The following is a 6473-nucleotide window of genomic DNA, read 5'->3' on the forward strand; positions in this document are numbered from 1 at the left end:
TGACTTTCCCACTGTTTTATACAACTAGTAGGTAGCAAATTAAATAATTCATTGGAGAATTTATGACTCAGAAAAATATTTATTTTGTTAATTTTTCTTTTCTGTAAAAAATCATTTTATTTTTTTATATTTTTTTCTTACTGTACACAGCAAAATACTCTCATTCTCTTTGGAAGAAAACACAAGAATAATAAACAAAAACAATAGATTTTAGTTTTTTGAGCTAAGTAGTGTTCAGATTGGGATTAAATGGGAAATATTCTCATGTATTTATCAAAACTCTGGTATTCTTATGAGATGGGAAGGCAGTAGTAAAATAAATAAAAGCTTCAGCCTCTAGTGGCCCTATATTTGAAAATAACCCAGTGCTTTACTTTAATTTTGTCAGCCTCAATCTTCTCATTGGTAAAATAAAGACAGCATTATTGTATGGGGTTGTTGTTAGTATTATGTATATGTAAAAGATATTGAACAAACTTTAGATGCAAGACACCTAATGGGCCTTGTTCACAAAATAACCGAAAACCCTGGATTGAGATAAAAGACCATTCTGTGATTATATAACTGCTCCTTTTTTCATAATAAAACTGGAGAATTTCAAAGTATTTTGAAGCTCTGTAAAACTTAACTCCTTCATGGTTATGTGTTAGTACCTTTTTTTATTCCATATTATCTTGGCTTCAAACTATGTTCCTCTCACTCTTTGTTTTATTACCAAATATACAGTAAATATCAACTAAGTACAAACAAATGAAAAAGACAATAGAGTGTTTCATTATAAGAACTGTATCTGAAGCACATGCAGATGATGGTACATAAGTCTGGGGTACACACACCAGTGCGACAATTAAGTTTGCTTACTATGTACTGTAAGCTTAGATGGTGGAAAGTTCGCAAAATTACTTGTCTGCCCTCATATGCCAAAATAGCCAAGAAGTAAAAAGGTTTCCTGAGAAGTGATGCCCAAGGAGAGTGTTGGAGGGAAGATGAGGGCCCAGGAGCTGAGAAAGATCTTTCGAGTCAGGATGAAGTATTGTCTTGGGCACAAAGGGAAGGTGACACACAGCGGGTGTAGAGGGCAGCATCTAGCTTGCTTGGCTAAATTGGAAGATGCCTATGCAAGAAGTAGGATATGAATATGAAGAGGTGACTAAAGATAGATCATGAAGGAACTGATAAGCCACAAAAATACAATTTTATAATTTCTGAGATCAATTAGGTTTCTCTGGATAATTGTAAACTGCATGTAATGTGATCCACACCGCCTTTATAATGATTGCTTTGCTGTAAGTGTAAAGGCAAGGCGGGCAGCTTATAAAACCAAAACTATGTCCAGTAAAGTGATAATCCGGATAATGATTAAGGTAATAATGATGATGCCGGGAATAAAATAAGTAAAGATTATATAGTGCTGATATGTGCAAGGGCCAGTTCTAAGTGTTTTATATGTATTGACATGTAATTTTTCTATAATCATAGGAGGCTGGACTATTATTTGAATATGCATTTTTAGTTTCATAAGAAATCTATGCTAGATTTTCTAATATGTTTCTCATTATCCCATTTACAGATGATAAATTTTAGCATGGGGCCAGTAGTAGAACACAGTAATTTGGATACAGAGTCTAAATTTAACCAAAATATTATGATACCAGTCAGAACCTGAGGAACCCAGAAAGATACAAGAAATTCAAGAAAAATAGAAATTGTTATACTCAATCTAACTAAATTATCTCTTTCATTAAATTGTCATTACCGTTCTGCTTTGTAGAAGGCTATAGTGGGATGCCTGGGTTTTGCTTCCTCTTATTTCCTTGGTGCCAGGATCTCCTGGATCCTTAGCACCCAGCTCTACTGCATCAGCTCCTGTCACTAACTTCTTGGCCCACAAGCTGCCTCTTAGGACAGACAGGGACTTGTTCTAGAGGAAAAGCACCTCTGACTCGGTAGCCATAGTATGGTCAGCTCAGCCAGTCCTCTGATTTGAGTTTATTTTGTTTGTTTTCTGTTGCATGTGTATCTTAATCTGTCACTAATCCATTTCCTCAAACACAAGAGGAGGTATATGTGGACAGTTACATGCTTTACTCATGTCCTTCCAAAGCAGAGGGACGGTGATATCCCTACTCCCTTCCCATGGTCTTCATTTCCCTCAACAGACAGAGCTCTCTCTTCCTTAATAATCAGCATTTTCCTTTTCCCCTCTTCCTAGCCATGAGTAACGAATACCATTTTCCCAGTTTGAAGAAAAAGGGAAATAGGACAGTCTCTTCAATAAATGGTGTTGGGAAAACTGGACAGCTCCATGCAAAATATTGAAAATGGACCATGTCTTAAACAACATACAAACAAATAAAAAACTCAAAGTGGATTAAAAACTTAAATTTAAGATCTGAAACCAAAGTACTGCTAGAAAAAAAAAAGCAGTAAGCTCCTCGAAATTAGTCTTGGTGATGATTTGTTTGTTGTTGTTTTGATTTGACACCAAAAGCAAAGGCAACAAAAGCAAAATAAACAAGTGGAAATACATCAAACTAAAAAGTTTCTGCAGAGAAAAAGAAAACCATGAACAAAATTAAAAGGCAACCTATGGAATGGGAGAATGTATTTGCAAATCATATATGTAATAAGGTGTAATATCCAAAACTCATACAATTTAATAGCTAAATAAATAAGTAAATAAATAAATGTCTGATAAAAAAATGGGCAGAGGATTTGAATAGACATTTTCTCAAAGAAGACATATAGAGGGCCAACGGGTACATGAAAAGGTGGTCATCATTACTAATCATCAGGGAAATGTAAATTAACACTATTATGAGATAATACCTCATACCTGTTAGAATGGCTATTATCAAAAAGACAAGAAATAACAAGTATTCATGAGGATGTGGAGAAAAGGGAATCCTTGTGCACTGTGGGTGGGGATATAAACCCATGCAGTCGCTATGGAAAACAGTATTGACATTTCTCAAAAAATTAAAAATAGAACTACCATATGATACAGTGGTTCTCCTTCTGGGTATTTATTCAAGGAAAACAAACAAACAAAAAACTAACTTAAAAAGATATATGAATCCTCATGATCATTGCAACATTATCTGCATTAGTCAAGGTATGGAAACAACCTAAGATTCCATTGATGGATGAATGAAGAAACTGTGATACACACACACACACACACACACACACACACACACACACAATGGAATATTATTCAGCTACATGAAAGAAGAAAGTCTTGCCGTTTGTGGCATCATGGATGGACTCTGAGGGCACTTTATTAAATAAAGTTAATCAGACAAAGAAAGACAAATACCTATGATTTTATTTATATGTAGAATCTGAAAAACAACCAACAAAAAACAAGCTCATAGATACAGAGAATAGATTGGTGATTGCTAAAGATACAGAGAATAGATTGGGGTGGAAGGTGAGTAAAATGGATGAAGGGAGTCATAAGATATAAACTTCCAGTTATACAATAAATAAGTCATGGGGATATAATATATAGCATGGTGACTATACATAATAATACTGTATTGCATATCTGTAAGTTGCTAAGAGACTAAATCTTAAAAGTTCTCATCATAAGAAAAAAATATGTAACTGTATATAGTGACAGATGTTAACTAGACTTATACATATGTCACAATACACACAAATATTGAATCATTATGTTATACACATAAAACTAATATAATGTTATATGTTAATTTAAAAGAAAATAAAATACTATTATTGTATTCATGGGTTTGTAACAAAACATGGGTGAGACATGCTTGTTATTATAGAACTAATCACTCCTTTATATCCCTCCTGCCAACCCAACATACTATAAGATGATGGGGATTCATCATTGCCATTAAACATTATTTGTTTTACCAGTACCAAAAAGGAAAAAAAAAAAAAAGAGAGAAAGAAAGAGGAAGCACTGCTTGTACAGCTGTTCTTATTCCAAAAAAGAACCTCCTTGATTCTTTGGGCCCTCTTGGCCACTGGCCTCTTCAAGGATGATCTGGGATAGGATGATATGAAGATCCAGAGAATAAAACCATAAGGAAATCTCCCTTTGATATCCAGTGTTTGAAGGTCTCCTAGGTATTTTCTTAGAGGAGTGCTTAAGGCTAGGGTCAGTTCTTTCATTTAGTCTGCTTGGTATGTTCTTTGATTTTTTCAATATTATTTTACTATACTATTTTTCCTTCTGCTATATGTCAGTTTCAAGTGTTGCAATTTCAGAAAAAATAAAAGCAAAGCAAGTATTGGGAGATCGAAATATGTGCCTTAATTATTTGATTAGCACCATTCTATCTTCCCCTCACTGCCAAGTTATAAAAATCAGTGTCTAACTCAATCTCTTGGGGGAATTCTAACTCATTCTCACATTGAGGGTGCCCAAAAGAATATAATGTGAACCAAAAATGTAAGGCATATGTGCAATTTCAAATTTTGTAGTATCCACATTTAAAAAAGGAAAATCAGTTAAAAAATCTATAATTTATTTTAACTACATATTTCTAAGATATTATTATTTCAACATATAATCAACAAAAATGATTTTAAAAATACTTTAAATAGTTTTGTTATGCCAAGTTTTCAAAACAAATTGCTATTGTGCATTTACGACACATCTTCATTCAGACTAGGCACCTTGCAAGTGCTCAATTGCTACGTGTGCTTTGTGGTTATTATATGGGCAGCACAGGTGCAGTCTTTTCAGTTCCCAGGTGTATGTACATGGAGATGAGGGCTCCTAATGATCCCCTGTGTAAGTGGGTCCTGGGCTATGTTTCCTACTTACCCTGACAATTGAATAGGAAATTAAAATTAATTTCATGCCAAAGTCCTCTGAGCAGAAGCTGTCTTACATTTTTAGCTTTCATCTGTGAGTTGTCACATTGACTTGAGTTTATTTGTCAATTTTTCATTATTAAGTTTATGAGCTTTTCCTGAAGGACAGTATACATACAGAGAAGTGAACCAATCCACAGTGCCCAAATCATAGTCACAAAGCAAAAACACCTGTTCACCTAGTACTCAGCTCAAAAACTAAACCTATACCACTGTACCAGAAGTCGCTCTTCTGTCACTTCCGAGATCACACTTTTCCCCCCAAAGTAATCACTAACTTGATTTTTAACACCATACATTTGATTTGTCTGCTTCTTAATTTTATGTACATGGAGTCATACGGTAGGTACTATTTTGTTTACACTTTTTTCTTTCACAATTATGTTGGTTTTACTTAATTTTTTATTTCTATGGATACCTTTCTAAACTTCCAGAATACTCATGTATTTTGGAAACGAGAAGCAAAGCAGTCTCTCACAGCCAAGAGCTAACCAAGAACTGGCCCAGCACTACAAGGTAGGTGTTTCTAGGAGATGGCTAGTCACTCACAGCAGGGCTAGGGTACTGCCTTATGGAACACAATTTCACAGAACACCATCAGACAGGGTCTGTCTCTGATCATAATGGATCAACACACAAATACATCCCTTCCTTAAATGTTTATGAACTTAGAAAAGAGAAAATAACATTTACCAAACCACAAATTGATCACACACCCTGCATTCTGGCTAATATGAATGACTTGCTGCTTCATTACCAACTATATCTTTACACTTGCTTCATGCCTCCCACCTCTAGATAAGATCTACTAAGATGCCCAATCATGCAATTATTTTCATATTCTGACAGCACACAATTTAAAGCAAGCCCCGTTCCTTGATTCCTCCCCCAAATCACATACAAAAGCCAAAACATGTAAGTTCTTTCTATCTCCCTGTTACTGAAATACTCCAGCTTTCCATGGTGTGCTTTCTCCTTTGTTGCAACAAGTAAAAAACAAAACTGCAGAGCTCTGTTCAAGTACAATTCATAGGAGGGCACTGAGGATTTTTAAATGGTTTTTATAAAGTTTTATACACATTAAAATTGTCCAAGCCATCTTATCTCACACACACACACACACACACACACACACACACATGAGGTCTGACAATTATGTTCGCGAACTACTCCTAGAAAAAGTACTACATGTCTCATTGCTGAATATCACTAGGGTCACCTTTGACGTACTCCCCTTGGGAAGCTATGCACTGACACCAGCACCTAGACCACCCCTCAAAGCAATTTTGGAACTCTTTTTCTGGAATGGCCATCAGAGCTGTTGTCATATTACCCTTGATGTCCTGAATGTCATCAAAATGTCTTCCTCTCAATATTTCCTTTATTGTCAGGTAAAGAAAGAAGTCACTGGGGGCCAGATCATGTGAGTAGGGAGGGTGTTCCAATACAGTTATTTGTTTACTGGCTAAAAACTCCCTCACAGGCAGTACCATGTGAGCTGGTGCATTGTCGTGATGCAAGAGCCATGAATTGTTGGCGAAAAGTTCAGGTCGTCTATTTCACGCAGCCTTTTTAGCACTTCCAAATAGTAAACTTGGTTAACTGTTTGTCCAGTTGGT

This window comes from Hipposideros armiger, unplaced genomic scaffold (genome assembly GCF_001890085.2).
Source record: "Hipposideros armiger isolate ML-2016 unplaced genomic scaffold, ASM189008v1 scaffold_485, whole genome shotgun sequence".
In the NCBI taxonomy this organism is placed as follows: Eukaryota; Metazoa; Chordata; class Mammalia; order Chiroptera; family Hipposideridae; genus Hipposideros; species Hipposideros armiger.